This window comes from Crocodylus siamensis, chromosome 5 (genome assembly GCF_052110815.1).
Source record: "Crocodylus siamensis isolate JL-2025a chromosome 5, ASM5211081v1, whole genome shotgun sequence".
NCBI lineage: Eukaryota > Metazoa > Chordata > Crocodylia > Crocodylidae > Crocodylus > Crocodylus siamensis.
Window position 1 is genome coordinate 105240714 of NC_143399.1, and position 19089 is coordinate 105259802.

The window sequence follows — 19089 nt, forward strand, 5'->3', positions numbered from 1 at the left end:
AAAAAATCCTCCTGCATCAGTGTTACAGAGTATACAAAACAGAGCAAGTTCCCATCGCATAGGGTCCTGATACATTTCCAGAGGTCATTTAGAATTATGGTGTAGAAATAATTACTTATTCCCAACCTTATTTTCCCCCTCAGGTTCACATTTGCCTGTCCTGTATTTTGTTATATCATTATTTCAGTCAGTGCATTGTAGTTTCTCATTTTAAAGATGTAATCCTTTTCACAGAGTTAATCTGGACCAGTTGATGCTTCCTAATACAACAAATTGGACTCAGTACAATCCTCCTTGGATCATATTAAGACCAGTTCTTTCAGGGTGATATAGTAGAGGATTGTGTGCACATGTATTAGGAAAGCAATGGCAAATATCCACCCAAAATTAAGCCAATGGATGTCAGTATTGCTCCATCCAAACAGTGTCACAAAGGACCTTTTCTGGTTGTAAAAAAGAGCTGAAAAAAACAGAAATGGAGAAGTATTATATTTGGACTGTAGAAAAGAAATGTGTGAAAGTAAGGCAGATAATTCAAATAAGACTTCCTAACAGACCACAGCTGTCTTCTCAGATGAAAGAACAGAAGTCCCATCACCTGGGTCTGTGACCATAACTGGTCTGCAGAGCAGCTAGTAGTGGTCCATGGAGAGCAGGTACCTACATTGCACTGGCTCTCTTTCCTTTTCCCAGCTCTGTCACTGCTTAGAAATATGTTACTTTTTGTACTGCTGCAGTTGCCAGAGAAATGTAACATGATCACCCAAAGGTGTGCTGATGATCTGTATAAGAAGAAGTGGTCATGAAGAAAGATCTGTTCATTCCGTTAGACACAGATGCTGTGTGTGTGTGTGTGTGTGTGTGTGTGTGTGTTAGACACAGATGCTCTGTGTGTGTGTGTGTGTGTGTGTGTGTGTGTAAGAGAGGGAGAGAAGAGAGAAAGAGACTGAAACACAACACTGTACGAGAGCTTAGGTAGAGTAGGCAAGATTTAACCCCCCTCTGTTATATTAACATCTGAACATATTAACCGACAAACAATGGAACAATGCACAAAAGAAAATCTCTCTTTCCTACGATATAGCAGGTTGCTCTGTGACTAAATTTCTCTGTCTCAACAGATTTTTAATTCTATCTAGAAAACACAAGCTAAATGAACTAGAATGTACTCAGTTACACATGCTTTGTCAGTAAAATACATTAATGCAATAATATTTACAAACAACAATTTTCTTTGTGTTTGCTTTGCTTCCTTCTTTCCCATAGCTGTATTAGTGTAGCAAATAATGATTGCCATTCTTTCTTCTCTTCTTGGTTTTCTACAACTTCTTTCTCCATTACTCATTTTTTCTCAGGAAAGAGAGAGAATTAAATTCAAGGTTCCTTACTCTATCCAACATGAGAAACTATAACGTGAAAACAGCTCTGCACATCTTCCACTGATCTGTTACATCAATGATATTAAGATGTCTGTGCCAATTTCCAATCATTTCCCTTTATTTGTGTGCAAGAGGAAATAAAACATTCCCTTGTATTTGATGAAATCTCCCCTGGACGGAGTTGAATGTGGAGTTCAAAACACTTGCCTAGTCCAGCTGTACCAACTGTGCTTCTGTTTCCTAAAACCAACATGTCTAGGCTTGGTCCCCATAGTAGCAAGCTGAACAACTTCTTAAAGTGACAGCTACATTGCCAAACCTACAGCACAGTACAATTCACAATGGAAGGGGTTAAAGAAGCTTTTAAAATGTATATTATTGTGAGAAAGCTCAGTAAATCTGGATAGCACTGCTCTGACAGTGATCCAAAAATATTACAAGTTGCACACTGCTGTAATTAATTGTACAAGTTGTACAAGTTGCTGGCAATTAACATGTTATATTTTTAACAGGCTGTCATAGAATCATAGAAAAGGGCTCCAAGGGACCTTGGGAGGTCATCTAATCGAACAACACTCTCTCCCCTGCCCCCCCTACACTCAAGAAAGTATCATGCTATCTATAAAGTGTTTGTCTAACCTATTTTTAAAGCTATACAAACCAGCCTTTCATGTAAGTACCGGACACACACTGTCCAAAAACTTTTAAGATAACCCTAGCTTGCTACAGGTAAATTAGGGAGATGAGGATGTCTTGTCACTGTAAGGACAGGAAGTGTCTTGTCTTGTCAATATCTAGTCACTGTAAGGACAGGAAGTGGTTGCTAAAATATACAGGAGAGATTCAAAAAAAGAGTACCAGGCCTCCTCTTAAAACGGAAGGCAAAAACCCCCACAGTCCATGCCCAAGAACTGTAGGGTAAAATTATTTTCTGATCACAAAGACATTTTATCTTTATTATTGTTTTGCAATCATTATGAAACCATACATTAAATGACTGTTTGTATCTGTGTATACATTCTGCTTGGACAAATCCTAAAGGTGCAAAGAGGACATGTTGACATCCTCATTCAGGAAAAAGAGAATTTTGTTCTAGTTAAATAGTTTGTTAAATTGGATTAAGATTAACCAAAACACTAATGCAAGAATAATTGCGTCATACATATAGATTTTTTCAGGAATAGCTTTAATTTCTCTCCCCATCATAATATGAAACAAGTCCTAATAACTCTAACTTCCATTTCCCATAGAGTGATAACCATTAAGAACACATTTACCCTCAGTGACATCACAAAAAATATCTAAGCCGTTATTCATTCATATGCATCCAGATAAATGTTTAAGTTAGCTACTATACCACATCAGGTGGAGCATTATAGTGGGACTGGTAGTATAGGCTATAACAGGTCTCTCAACACTAATTCTGTAAAGGTTCTGTTTAAAATTGCCTGAAATTTTGCTGAACTATTTGGGATATTTTTTTTCCATGCTCACTGTCTGCCTTGCTGTTTAATAGCTTTCTGGCTATTTTCTAAGAAAGAGACTAGAGAATATACATTTTTGGTCACATTAAAAAAAAAAAACCTGGCAAACTTGAAATTTGACCAATAGGCCTGCATTAGATTTCAGGTTTGTCTGCACAAAACATTTACTGAGGAGCTGAATAATTAGCTTCACAGTAAAATATCACCCAGTTGTGTTCCACGTGCTTCAGACCAGCTGGCTGAGATGCAAGCGTGCTTCAGTATGGGGGCTGCCTGCTGACTAGCCCTGCACTGAAGCACCCTTGTGCCCCAGCCAAACCCTCTGCAACACATGAAGCCCAATTGGAGCAGCCCTGAGCTGGCAAACTTGCCCCCCTTGGTCCCCTGCCAGCCTAAGCTGTTCCCACTAGGCTCAGGGAACAAATAAACACCAGAAAAATATGCTCACAAGTTTTTTACTCCTGGGTGCATGGTCAAAGGCATGCCCAGGAGCAAAAAAACTCCAGAGTAATAAGCTCTGGAACTTATTCACTAGGATTAATTGCATGTGTAGACATGCCTAATATGTTCTCTTGCTGTCCCCATCAGAATGCAGGCAAATCTGGCCAAGGTATAAAACCATCAAAAAAAATCTATTCCTAAATGCTTAAAAATAATTCTCACAGTTTTGCATCTAAATTTCCACCCAAAAGGTGTGTTGCATGAGCAGGGATGTGCATTTCCCCAGGGACAAATAGCTCTGGAATATATTTCATATATTTCATAGACATTAGGGCTCGAAGGGACCTTTTTGTGTTGCTGCTTGTCTCTGGGGAATACCCATGCACGTGCGGTCTGGTATGCAGCAAATTGCACTGGGTGGGGGTAAGGGAGGATGGGGCCAGCACCTGGGCTGGCCCCAGCAGCCTTACTTGGAGTCGTGGGGGCCTCCTGGGGCTGCAGTGACAGTGATATGGGCACGAGGCGCATATACAGCTACCATATGTGCCACCCCACTTTTTTCTGCCACATTTTTTGACATTGGTGTAAAAAAAAAATCCACCTTGCTGTACATGCATGTGCAACCTGTGTGTTCTGCGGCATGGGAGGTGCATTTGTGGCACTGCAAACTGTAGGTGTGTGCTCATCTGGACAGGCCCAAAGACTCCATCTGCACTGAGCATATTCACAACCATGGTTAAGCAGGATTCTTCCTGCAGTTCCTTTGGGCCTAGTCTGCTGAGGGCCTTGGTGGGTCAGACACTTGAAATGAAAGCGTGGTACTCTCAGTGATCAACTTGATGAATCCAGGAACTTTAGAGGATGATGCCACCCAGTTTTAATGCTAAGGGGACAAGAATGGACCTGTGGAAGTGGTGGGGTAATTGGTTTGGAAAAGGTGACCGGATGGAGAAGGAAATTAGAACTGTGGCTGTTAGGACAGGGGTGAGGAAGGAAATTGAGTATAAGGTGTGGGCTATTTAAACAAGCTAGGAAAAATGACTGGATCAGAGATACAGAGGTGAGAGGCTGCCCAGAAAGGATAAGGAGGTAAAAAAGGAAATAGATAGGGGTGGGGAATTGGAAAATGAGGAGGGAAGGAGACAATAGGACCGGGATTTGTACTGGCTGGACAAAGACATGGACTTGAAAACCAGGGCAGAGGAAAAGAGGGGCTGAAGATGGGAAATAAACATGATAAATCCTTCTGTTTACAGAGAATTGGCTTTGGCTGGAAAAAGAGACTTAGAGACAATGGTCAAGCAAGACTAGAGGATGGTACAAGTGAAGTCCAAGGGCAAGGGAAATAAATTGGCTGAACAGCCTAGAAAAGTGGAACTAGGCCTAGAACAGGGGCATCAGTAATGTGACTTGTTGTTTGTTTGGGGTTCTACCTATAGTTTGATACTATTTACGTTAAAGAAAACACCCATGTTTCATTTTCAAAATGAAGTTTCTAGAGTGAGGAAATACAGAACTCAGGTTAAGCCCACCTGTGTGTATGTATCATGACATGGCCTCTAATTGTGTATTCAAGCAATATTGGTTCTACAGCACACCTGCTCATACACCCTGCAGGATGCCTGTGGCAGGGCACTGTTTGTTCCTACCATTTTAAGGGCCTGGAAGGCCAGGCAACAACATCGCCTGGCCGCAGGGTTGCTGGTATCATCTAGAGGTAAGGGAGGAGCTGTAGGGGATGGTTAGGAGGATCCTGGTCCTGGGCATTACCTAAAACTGCACCCTGCTGGGAGTGGGTGGCTTGGTGGGGCTCTCAGTGGCACGGGAGCCCCCAGGAAATGCCAGGCCAGTTACCACCCCAGTGAAAGGTGGATTGGGGTGCCTTAATCCCAACTCCCACAACTGGGTGGGTTACACCCCTGGAAGGGTCTGGAAGGTGGACCCCAGCGAGAGAGTGGGGCCATAGACTCAAACCTGTCTTGACATCCCTTGACATCCATGTCGGGGCCAGGACCAGAAGGGTCGAAGGACCAGGGGCCCACCATGAGGGATGCCCAGAGCTGAGGGCCTGGGGTTCTGACTGACCTGGAGGTGGGCCAGGGCCAGTAGAGACAAAGGTCCTGAGGGGACCACATCCATAAGGGGGAGCAGCTTGGGGAGCTATATAGCTTGGAATGAAGGAGTAATAGGCTGCCTGAATGGAGGGATCCAGATGGGGTTGAAATAGCAGGATTCTGAGGCCCAGTGTGGGGCCAGTGATATTGACAACAGCTGGATGCCATCTGCAAGGCTTGGGCTGCAGTGTAGGGAAGGAATGGAGCTCCAGATAGTGCCCCATGGCATCGGGGCAAGAAATGGGCAGCCTCTCAACATTAATTCATTAACATCATGGCGTGGCGGGTGAGAAGGCAGGCAGTTAGCCCAGAAAATAGGTGGGCGGGCCACTGGAAAATCAGCCACAAGAAGGCCCCCTGTTACAATGCCACATCCTCGTATGAATCAGGATTATGTAAGTGAAGGGCAGTTTCTATTGGGAGAGCAGAGAGTGTACATGGCCTCTTTGGTGTTGGTATCGGAGAAAGCCACAGGAGGAACAATTCATTCCATTTTTAGAGCAGGGCCTGTATAATATAAGTAATGTGAGTGTAAAACTAAAATGGGACATAGCTGCAATACAAAAATCCAGCCAGCTAAAAAGCAAAAAACCCCGCACCCAGCAATTTCATCAGTAATAGTGGCCGTGGCACTTGGGACTCCCTATTCTGACAATGTTACTCTGTACTTTTTAGCCTTCTATAGTCAGCCTCCAGCACTGACTTATGGTATAGGGCATTAAAATCCCTTTGATCCAAAACAGTTGATCTGCAGAAAATTCCAAGACATGAGGTCAAATCCTCTAATCCTTTGCATCCTGTCTTAATCCAGCCCTGTGCATCTTTTTACATCAAAATGAACTGATACACTATTTTTATGAAAAGGCTGAAACATGCCTCAGAAATATGTTGTACCTGCTATTTTATTCACAGCAATTATTCTTGAATTTATACTATGAAGCCCATCATGACTTATTTACAAATCTCTCCTAGAGCTCTTGCTACCTGAATCTTCACCTCTTTCAGTACTATAACCATAAGCATACTTCAAAAGTTTATCTCCAGTTGCCTTGCAGATCCCCTTTGGTATTGTATAAATGAGATGTAGGTTTGATATACAGAAGACAATTGTCACAAACTCATCCATGGGAGACCCTGGGTTTCAACCCACTGTGCTGCCACTTGCACCAAGGAACAGATGGAGGTTGCTCTGGGATAACTAGTTAACTCAGAAACCTTCACTGCCCTTACACTGGACCCTGCCACTGGAACAAGGGATCCCCTGCCAGCCCAGCTGGCCACCCCATTTGGGTTCTGGAAGAAATTATAAGCCCGCCTTTCCATGGACAGAGTAGCTTAGAGTATCACTCATCCAGCAATCATTCTTTCTACAGCAATCAGTAAGGAGACAAAACAACACTAGGATTTATTACATAGGACAAAATAATTATACTAGTAAAACAGAATATAGGTTTGGAGGCATAAAAGTGAAATAAGAAAAGGTTCTTACCTTCTCATTTGGCGCATCTGGGGTCATTGATCTTTCAAAACCTGAGATTCAAATACACTGATCCTATTCTAACCAGACCCTAAAAAGCCTCCAAGGTCAGGCCCTGCTCCATTCAACAGCATTATTCTCATGAAGATAAGTTATTAGAATTGTCCAGAAGTTTCTGGCCTACTTAGGTACCTGTCAAACCATGACTCTCAGATGCCTTTACTATAAAGTTGATTCTCCCCTTACAAAAATACAATGTTTTGAGACTCAATTCCTTCTGTCTATGTCTGGGTGGGAGGTGGAAGGAAAATTAACTTTAAGTTTACATGTCTCAGTACCCTGGCTGAACCAGACCCAAACTTGTAGAGATATACATAGATAGTATAACATAAACTATGCAGTGATAACAGCAACATAAATGGATACAGCATAACATTGGCTTTCCAGTGAGACCACATGTGCCATATCAGTACAGTAAACTACAGAAAAAACATTGATGATATCCCACAACTCCCAAAAGCATAATCTGGTTTATGACAACAACACACAAACAGGTTTGAACTGCTGGGCAGGATACTGATAAAACATTTCCACTGTAAAACATGGATTTGTCAAAGATTTCTCCAGTGATTAGAAAATAATGTTATTTATAGATAGGGTGACCGTAAGCCTGGGTTTGGCTAGGACAGTACTGTACCACATTTCATAGACCATCCTAGTGTGCAACCAGTCAATGAAAATTGAAACAAAAGTCCCAGAATCAGAAACCTAACATGATCCCTTCTTTCTCTACTGACTCTAATGCACATGAATAAGAGAAGCAGAGCTGGTCTCTGCTTTAGAAAAAGGTGAATATATCTGTAAAAGAGAAGAAGGCCTTTGGAAACATGCCATCTTTGATACATTTATGTTAAAAACACAGCATTTATCTTCATGGCACTTATGGCTATTTGTATTAAAGAAGAATACATTCTAAGCTGCACGTTCTGTCCACCCCACTTAGACTCTTTTTTAGATAAGGACAGAAGTTACACATAAACCAGTTTAAGTCATTAGAAACTGGTTTAAACTTATAATTGAAAAGGGCTAGGCTGGGCTGGGCTTGTCTGCTCCAGCAGAGAAGGATTGGCATGGGAGAGAGAGAGAAGGAAAGGGACTGCCCCCCCCCCCCCCCGACAAACTCTGGCTGGGATCTGGGCCAGGGAGAGAGGGTTAATCCCCCCCTTCCCCTAGTTAAACTGCCCCTTCCCCCAGTGCAGTTCTGCCCCAATAAATGCACTGAAATTTATTGCAGGCTATGACTGTGGACTACAAGCTCCAGAATCAACTGGAAGCAGGAAGAGGAAGTGATGAGCAACCCTGCAGCATCCTGCTGCCATGATGCTGGACCACAAAACCCAGAGATCTTGGGGGCAGCAGGGATAAGAAGTGCCAGAGAGCTGTCCTGTACTGCCACTCTGCCCCCCCAGCTTCTGGTCTTAGGCACTACAGGAATGTGGCTGCATTTACTGAATCAGAGGTAAATATGTGTCCAGTTGTTGCTCAGTTTAATCTTTGCATCTTAGACTAACCTGCAAAGACTGAATTGATTTAGCCTCAGGCTTTTTGATTGTCTGTACTTAGAGCTGGTGTCTGTTGCTTATTTCCCCCTTCACACAATGTCTTTACTGTTTTCTTGTTAGCACTGGTTTTAACAATTTTACAGTTTACTTGAAGGTGCAAATGGCTAGTTAGCAAACTGAGTAGAAGATTCTCAGTTTTGTCAGGAAGCATATTACTAATATGAGTGATAGCAAGTACCTTGCACTTCCCCTGCTCTTTTCATTTCTTCACTCACCTCCAATGACAGTTGCATTTGAAACAGGACAACAAATTTGTACAACCTGTTGTTTGATCCTCTTCTAACATAAATAAATTACTCCCATTTTAGATGTCAGTGGCATTTTTCACAGGTTGCATTTAATCAGAAGTGTGTTTTAGCTGGCATGGTTATAAATTTTAGTGTAATGTACTAACAGTGCTGTGAATGTGTCTTTTCCTGAAGGGATGACAAGTGGTATATTGCCATCCCATTACCCTTAAATAAGCATGTACACGCATATGCAATTGAACAGAAAGAACAAATAAATGAGGAAGCTTTCTTCCTTTAATAAATTTAATCTGGGTTCATCTAGATACATTATTTATTTTTGCATTTGGCAAATCCAATGGCTTACATACTTTAAGGGACAGCTTTAGTCAGACTGCTGACACCTGAAAGAAGTTGTATTTTTTAAGCAAAAGAAATTAAACTAAATATTTGTTTTCAGTCTATCTAAAATCAGGAATGATTTTGTAGAGTTCAGGGAAACACAGAGCAGATGATAAAGCACTGTTCGTTCCTCCTCTTCTGGCCCCCCACAAATTTTAAAATGGGCTTTTATACACACACACACTTCTAATTTCTATCAGAAAGAAATAGAACTTATTTCTTTCTATTTCTGTTTCTTTCTAATATCTATCTATTTCTAATATATATAGGTATAGCTATATATTAGCTATATCTATAGACCTAGATCTACATCTATCTATCTATCTATCTAAGAAAAAAGAGAGAGAGAGATAAGCTACATTTCCAATATGTTTACAGGTTGTAACTCTACTGTGAGAGGACAGGAGAGGGATCTAGCACACACTGAATTCCTTATGAAGACCAAACTCAGATCCAAGGTGTCCACATGTAGAAGGAGCCCTGTACATAAGGATCTTTTCCTTTCCATACTGAACAAACTATAATTGGTGCTACTGCTGTAACACTATCCCATCTTATGCAGATTGTTGGAGGTGTTCAATTGTAGGTCTCTGACAAAAAGTGAGGTAGGGGTTGTGGGGAGGGGAGGAATCAAGGAAGGACCAGTACTTTCCTCTGCTCTGTACCTGGATTTCTGTATATAGAGTAACACATATCAAAGCAATATGAACTCCCTGTGATTCTAGTCAAAAGAGCCATCTTATCTCAGAATGGCTCAAGCAGGACCTAGGCTGCCAGAGAGAAAGGATCTGACCTGCAAACATGGCTCCTGGCTCTGAAAAAAAAAAGGAAAACAAGAGAAAGAAAGAAAGATCTTTCTGCACAGACCTTGCAGGACTAGAGGAGATTTGCAACCAACATTTAGCAAAGATTTTTTTTCCTCTTTTAGTTCTCTCTTATGAATTGTTCCAACAGAAGGAGGCACTCCTGGCCTGCATTTTTATTCAGTCCTTACTGAAAGGCTCCTATGCAAGTGAAGTTTGTTAGAATAGGTACTGAATAAAAACACCTCAGGATTTGTCCCATAATTTAAAAAAAAAAAAAAAAACAGTATAGGCACACACTTCAGATTTCATAATTGGACCTGGAGTGGAAGAAGATGAGAGAAACATACACTTGAGATGACACTCTAGACTATCACCTCTTTCCTCCCCTACCTCCCTTCACCCAAAAACTAAAGCCAAAATAAAATCATTCAAAGTTTATATGGGCAAAGGTGTGCAACAACAGGATATAGCTGACCACTACTGTATTTTGTGTTGTATGAATGTCAAATGATTTCCCATTTGTTAAAACTCAATATAAAAGGACAGCCTAGTAGCTCAGAGTTCATGCTCCATATACTTTAGACCAACTAAGCATTGTGTACAATGGGTGATATACCAGGTCACATAGTTATTGTGCATGTTGTATTTTTTAAGGTAGGTCCAGTCATTTGTGTATTAAATCTATAGCTCAGTGTTATGCAATGTGTGGTGGTAAACAAGTTCATTGTGAGTGCTTATGTGAATCTCACGTTACTTTCAACTTTAAAATGTGTATTTAGACACATAGTAAATCATATATTGCCAACGTCCTTTTAACAAAGGTAATTATGTTCAGAATATTATAAATATTAAATGTAATTTTGAGGATCATACTTCAAGCAAGTGTAAATCAGGTAATGCCAAGTCCCCATGCAAACAGTAACAGCCACATTAAACACTCAAATGTTTCCAGGGTGCCACTATGAAAGACTACATCCTTCCCTGGAACCTATATGGAGAATCTTCAAACAATTGCAACCCATACTAGAAGATGACCCAGTTTTTAAAGAAATCTTTCCAGAACCACCCATCCTAACCTTTAAAGAAGCACTGAACCTTGCCAACCTCATCACCAGAAGCAAACTTTCTGTGGCCCAAAACACACCAAATGGATCTAGACCATGCTGGGACAAAAAATATAAAACCTGTCAACGCATCTCCACCACTCTGACAATAACTACACCCCACATCAGAACCATCACCATTCCTGGATCTTACAGTTGCACCCCCAGAACTGTAATATATCTTATCCAATGCACCAAATGCCCTAAAGGTAAATATGTAGGTGAAGCCAAACAATAACTCTGTACCAGAATGAATGCACACGAAAAATCTATCAAAGACAAAAACACCTGATTCTTGCCTATGGGTGCACACTTCTCACAAAAGACCATTCTCTCTCCAGTCTCTGTTCTAATTCTCAAAGGGAATTTACAAAACACCTTTTGTAGACAAGCCCACAAACTCCATAAATCTCCTGGATACAAAAAATCATGGACTAATATAGGCATCAAATTTATGGCACATTATAACCTGTCTGCCATCTGATAACAACAGGTAACCTGTCTGCATTTTACCAACCACATCTATCCCCACTCTCACCCCATCTCTCACCTGTTGTCTCCCATTCGGTGATCCTCACTGCCATGCATTTGCATTTTCACAGACCTACATTTTGCATATTGGTTTCTTTTCTACCCAGGAGAGCACACAAACACCAACAGACTCTCCTTATACTTGAAGAAGGGGGGTTGTGCCCAAAACCTTGCAAAGAACATGTTTCCAACTATTTTGTTGATCTAATAAAAGCTATCACATTTACTCAAAGAACCTTGCTGGCCTATAGTAAAAGACTAATCATTTTTCAATCCTGAAAAACCTTTCATGTGTGTAAGCAGTCTAAACTGTGGTTGCTGTAGGAACCATAGTTTTGAATTACTCCCTGAATTACTCTCTATACACAGAATCAAGTGTTGGATCCTTTCTACCATTTAAGTTGCTGAATGTTCTGGCTTACATTTCAAGGCCTGTGCATCTACACAGTGGTCTGGCAGGGCAATGTTGGGTACTAAAGGCAACTAATAAGGTCCAGAACTGAGAAATGAAAGGCACTGCCTTTGAGCTAAATTTATACACTAAATGTTTGCCCACCAGTTGCACATTTAAGTGGGTGAGTCTGTAACTAAAACACAATACTTGATTACACAAATACTTGTTTTCATGTACATCTACAAGAATCAAACACACTTGAGTCCTGCACATCTGTGTACGTTGTAATGTGTATTTTAAAGCTTAGCTGTTAGGTCTGAATTCTACCTTCAAACGTCTGTTAAATTAAATGGCAATTACATTCTGACTATAGCACATCCTTGATCTTGCATGTTCTGAAATCAGTCAGAATTCAGAATTCATTGGGCTTCTATGGTACCCGGGTCTGGCCCTCTGTTCATGGTCCAAACAGTTACAGAGGAGACAGAGTAAGAATATTAGAAATATAATGTTTTTCTGCAATGTAAAAGGAAGATCCTAGATGAGAGAGCAAATAGAAGTGATTGGGACTCCTGATAAAAGTTGCTTTCAATTAGATAGAAAATTACTGAGATTTTTATTCTCAGTTCTTTAAAAGCATTCATGTGGGAAAGAGAAAATAGTAGTAGTAACCAATTTCTTGTGTTTAATTAAATCTATGGCAAAAACAAATATATGTCCATTTAAATATACTACTGTAGAGAAAAAAAGTGGGTTTTATATTGATATGTGGAAAAAACAAACAGTAAAACCAAGAAAAAATATACATACCCTTAAGTACAATGCAATAGGTGTTGCAGGCAACCATATCATAGGATCCCTTTAACTAACAGGTCAACTCCATTCTAAAACTTACACCTTTTTTTGCCCCTATTACTCCTATTGACTGAATGTTTCAGAGCTTCCCTCCTCTACTTGTTAGAAACCTTCTTCAGCCTAAATTTATTCACAGCTACTTTATACACATTTGTACTTGTGCCAACATTGTCTGCTAATATAAATAGCTTTTCTCTCTCTGTGGGCTTACCCCCTTCTCTCTGAAGTGTGTACAGAGAGCAGTCACATTGCCTTTTTAGCCTTTGTTTTATTAGTATGAAGACACCAATTTCTTATGAATATTCTCTCATAAGCAAAACTCTCCATGGCCCTGATCATCCTAGAAGCCCGTCTCTTCACCTGCTCCTGCTTGAAATCAACTATATTGAAAATAGGGATCAGAATTGTACAGAATTGTATAATGGTTTTAATACTTCCCTTTGTCTGCCAGAAATGCCTTGGCAGACAATCTCACATTGCATTGTATCCCATTTACCTTGATTTTTTGAATAATCCTTTCCTTCAAAATATGTTCCAAATCCTTGCACACAATTGAGGACAGAAATTAATGAGTGTATGTCACTTTCCTCCTCCCTTTCTTTAATATAAGTAATGCTATTCTCTAGCTATGTGGCACCATTCTCAACTGATAGATTTATTTAAAAATTCTTATTATTAGACAGAAGTTTCCTGGATCAATTCCTTCAGAATTTCAGGTTGGAAATTGGCCAGTTACCCTGATTTGAATACATCATTTTCTGTACCCTCTCCCAAGTAGCCATCTACTCTATCCCCTTATCCCAAGTTCAACATCATCATCACTGTTGAAAACTGAAGTAAAGTATTTAATTTAGTTCTTGGGTCATACTGGGACTATCTTTAATTTTGGACCCATTTTCATCTCCCGGGTTTAGCTTTAATTTAATAGCATTTGCTGTTAAAGAATTGTTTCTCTATTCTTCACATACTGGGTGCAGTCCTTCCCTATAAATTTTATTCATTCCTTGAGATACAAATTCTTGACAGGTTGTCCACCTTTAACCTCAAAAAATTTCAAACCTCTACATTCTGATCTCCAGATTATCAAAAATAATTTTATTTTTCATATTAATGCTGTGCCGAGGCCATCTTTTATTGAAATTCCCGTGCTGGTTTTTCTTTCTCCATTGCATTAAATCCACTTGTCTCACAAAGACTTACACCTGTTCTTGCTGTACCATAAGGCCCCCATGCCCAAACAATGGTAGTTTTCTTCAGTAACTATTTTTCTATTTCAATAACAAATATCTCCCTATTTTTATTATAGTAGGGGCCTCAAATGAGATCAAGTTATCATTGCATTAGGCAATGCACAATCATATTAATATTATTAAACTTTTATGATTTAATAATAAAAAGGGACAATGAAAAATAAAACACATTAGCCCTTTTTAGACATATTATAGAATAGGGAGGGAGGTATTAGCTGCATTTACAGGTCACCTGGAATGATGAACTGTTAGTTTGACATTAAGAGGCTTCTTTAAGCAGCATAATGTACTACTGCATTTTCAACTGAAAACTTCATGCCTCTGGGGCATAAATGGAGAAGGAACTGGAGTAGAAAATTGAGCAGTTTCATGTTAACACTAAAGTTTACCTTAAGTAACTGATGCTCTGTTGTATTTTCCACATATACAGGGCAAAACATGCTTCTTAGTCTAGATGGTTTACTATATATTAATGAAAACAATAAAGAGCAAAACTAAGCATAACACCTCTACATAACAGAGAGAGTGCAAGAACAGCAAGCTAAGCATCTCACCAATAGTTTGTTAGTCTATATCTGAGCTGAAAACACTATGGCTGATGCTGCATACAGCTTTCCTTCAGTTTCATAGCTGCATGCATATCATCTCAGTGAACCTCAGCCCATCTATCCATCTTACCCTTCCAAGAGTAAGTAACAAAATATGTGCATGCTTATGGTGGGGGTGGGGGAGGGGGAGAGACCCCTCCAAAGTGGTATTCATTTTCTACTATACATGACTTCTGAATGGTTCCCTCTCTTCAACACTCCATGAGGTTTATGTTAAAGACATTTATGTATTTAGGGAAACTACATCGAATGTATTAGCTTTCTATCTTGTTCTGAGGCCTAGTAACATAACTGAGGGGAGGGGGACACTAAAACAGTCACTGCCACAGCTGGAAGTTGGCTACCCCACCCCACCAGCACTACAGCAGCCAGAACTGTCCTCTGCATCACACATCCCAGGGCACTGAGCATCCCTGCTATGCCTCTGCTGAGAGCCAGGCGATTTGTGATCAAAATGAGGTTTTCTTGGAGTCAGGTCTACAACTGTAGGCCAGCTGCCAAGAACTCTCAGCTCACACAAACCTCATCACTATGGTCAGTAGCTCCTTTGTTCCAGTGGAACAAAGTCGTTATAGGCAATGATGGTCACAAAGGAGGAAAAATATACAAAAAAATAGCTTGACATAGGCCTGTCTCATGTTATCTCCCACATGATTTCATGCAGCTGTTATATATTACAAGGTGAAAACATAGGTCAACATGGGACTTTAGAGATGAAATTAATTAAAATATGAAAGACAGCATTGCAGTAGTGTCTTGTTATTCTTCAGGCAAAGATCATCAACCAAAGCTACAAGCTCAGTCTCCATATTATATCCAAGTGAAAAGTAGGCTGGCCAGGGTCCAGGCATCTGATTGAATTCAGATGCACCAGAGACTTTCAGATGGCCATGTACTCAAAGATATTCTTCCAAAAGGGGAAGTTGAAGTTGAAAAAAAATGGATCATAACATCAAAAGACAGATTCTTTGGTGGAGTTGGACAATATGAAACTTAAGGGATAAGTACAGACAATCAAAAAGCCCAAGGCTGAATCAGGTCAGTCTTTGCACGTTAGTCTAAGATGCAGAGATTGAACCGGCAAGCAAGCGTACAGACATTCACTTTTAACTCAGGAAATGCAGGTATATGCCTTCAGTGGCTCAAGCCAGAAGCTGGGGGGGCACTAGAGCACACCTCCCAGCTTGCCAGGTCCAAGGCTTTTCTTCCCTTCCTACCTGAGCAGAGAGAGCATGGCAAGCCCCAGCTCAGACCTAGCTGGATGGTCTAAGGGGGGCAGCGCCTGCCAAGTGAGGAATGGGTAGGAAGGGAAACAGGTAATGGCAATGAAGTCATAAAAGCTTGAGCAAGAACATGCCTTTCTCTGAAGCGAGCATGTATTGAACAGAAGGAAACAATCTTGTGGAGTCCTGCTGGCCATGATCATGGACTGTAAATCCCAGAGACACCTGAAGGCAGGAGGAAGAAGTGATCAACAACCCAGCAGAGGCCGTTTTGTGGGTCTGGACTGCAATCGCAGAGACCTCAGGGGAAGCAGGAAGAGTAAGTAAACATACAGCATATGTTGGGATGCTGAGGGACTCTGATTTAACTTGAACCAGGAAGTGGTCTGGTACAGAAGTTTCATAAACCAGTTTGACCCAGATCAGTTAAGTCTGATACTACATTCAACCAGGTTTATCTTAAATCAGTTTCAGCCATTTTGAAACTGGTTTATATGCACTTAGATTCTGTTCTGTTATAGGTTTAAACCAGTTTCTGAAGACTTAAATCAGTTTGTGTGTAACTTCTGTCCCTAGCCAAGACCTTCCAGTACTCTGCCCTCCCAGACAAAGGCACTGACAGCTCCTTCCAGGAATGGCCCCAGTCACCCTAGCTCACTTACATCCCCCTGACCACAACTTCTGTTACAGTAGGTGACAGCAAATGATCAATTGAAACTGATCCATATAAAATGGACAAGACTGCTTCCCCAACTCCAAACTGACTCTGCAATAAAAGTGGCAGTATGTAAGCCATGCCAAATATGGGCATTTTTGTCCTGTAAAGTAGGTGGCAAACTCACCACAGTGGATTGTAGAAGGCTCAGCTTTACAGTGGAGGCAACCCACCCACAAGGCTATTCATTACTCTGAGAAGTTTCACCAGACAACACTTTTCAGATACAATGACAGTAGAGAAATGCTTCTTTAATGTTTTCACTTCCACATCATACTGTTTTAAGAAGGATCCATTCTGTAACCAGTCAGCTCTGGCACAGATGCAGAGCCACCAGCTCTCTGTCTGCCATACGATGGTATGTCTCTTGGTAACAAGTCTCTACTTTCTTTTATACTCAATTTAAGAAGTTGTTCATAATTACTATACCTGGGCCGGTAAATAGTAGCAGGATTCATTAAAACCTCAACTTTAAGACCATACTAAGTTCAATACAATATATAAATTATTTCTGACTGCTTACTTACAGAAATTATGTAAAGAAATTATGTAAGGAAAGATGTCTGAGCTGATGAAAGAAGCTCCAGCTAGTGAGAAAGCTGAGACCCTTTTCTTCAGCAATATACAACAGAAGAGTAAAACAAATAAAACCATGGGAAGTCTATTACATTTATATTCTCTTCCAAAGAAGTGACCCAGTATGGCCCAGAAGTGCTGGGAGTTAGTGGCCCAATATGTCCCATATATTTAAAACAAAACCTACATTTTAGAATTAAAGATGCTACCATACAGATAGATATACAGGTAGTGAGATTTTCTCAATCTTCCCCTTTTCTGAGATTAATAAAGCACTCTTTCCAGCTTAGAACGGTACCTATTGGTGGTATAAAACTACAAGCAGTGTCTACTACTAAACTCCTTTTTCTCCTCATGTCTCTACACAACATTTGACCATTTTGTTACACATACTTGTGCTCATTTGCTATACTTTGCAAGGTCTTTCATGTGCTTTCAAGCAGTGTGTATTGCAGCAGGCCTTGAATAATCTGAGGCTCTGTGTCACAGTTATAGGTGTTTGAATCAATGGCATAGCTCCACTTCATTAGTTCCTTGGAGTACCTGACTCCAGTATCTAGGTGGCTGAGACATCACCACCTTTGCCATGGATCATCAGCCCCTAGTGGTAAGGACTCAGCTGCTGGAATGTACCTGGTTTTACTGCCAGGTATTTTCTTTACCCTCTCGTTCCATATCTGTAGTCATGTCTCCTTGAGTTTGGTATCAAGAGGCTGGGTGCTGGTGAGAAAGCTCCTGTGTGACTTCAGATGTCTACATGCTGCAGGATGGTCATGCAGCAGGTATCTCACATCTTCAGTTTGTCTCAATCAGTTACTACATTGTGGTACATTCAATTGAAATCTATAGTCATAATGGATAGGTGGTACCAAATACCATCTTCTGATAGAACATGTTCTTGCAGGAAGAATGAGGCTCAAATTACTACTTGTGGTAGTAATTCATTCTTCAAAGAAATAAGAGGAAATTGATCTCTCCATTCATAGAAATTTAAAATATTGGGATAATGAGAACAAACAAACAAACAAACAAAAACCAATTTGACTTCTCTCCAATAACTCAAAGCCTGTCCTGTCCTCTTTGGGTGCATCCACACATGCAAGCACATGCACTTGCAGCAGCTAAAATAGAAGTGGTGCAAATTTGAGCTGGGGCTTTTTGCCTCAGCACACATGCCTGGGCATGCACTTTGCTGTGGGGCAAATTGTGCCACTTGGGGCAAAATAACTCTCCTTGGCACCTCCCAGATCTGCAGCCACGGGGAGCTAGAGCCCATGGCCAGTACCTGTGCTATCCCCAGCAGTATAACAAGCTTCCCTGTCAATTAGCTCAGGGTTACTCAATCCTAGGAGCTTCTGGGGTCCAGCCAATTTGTACCTGGGTACTCTACCCCTTGTGCCAGCTGGACTGCTGAAGCAGCCCTGAGAGTTCCCTGCACCCTCTACTAATTGCAGCAGTCTGACAGTGGAGGCTGCTGCCTGGCTGTGACCTGTTGTGCTATGACCCTCTGGGCCAGCTGCCAATAGGCTGTGGCTGCAGGGTTGGCCTTTGTGCAGTACTACTGCCATGTGTGATCCTGCCTGGCCATCTGGGCATCTATCATCCAGATGATGTTCCCAGTGTGGTGGCCTGCTTTGAACTGTCAAAGCTGTCCTCCTGGCACCAACTGGTCAGGAAGTCAACCACAGCCAAGTGGGTCCAAGTTGCCAGCTCCGAGGAGGCAGGGTCCTGCCACTGGCCTCCACAGCAGGAATTCTAGTGTTTCCTATTAGAAAACAGAAAAACCTCTGATAAAAAAATCCCCAAATCATCTGTTAAATACCCCAAATTCCATGTTCCTCCACAATTAAAACAAAAGACAACTATATATATATAAAGAGTG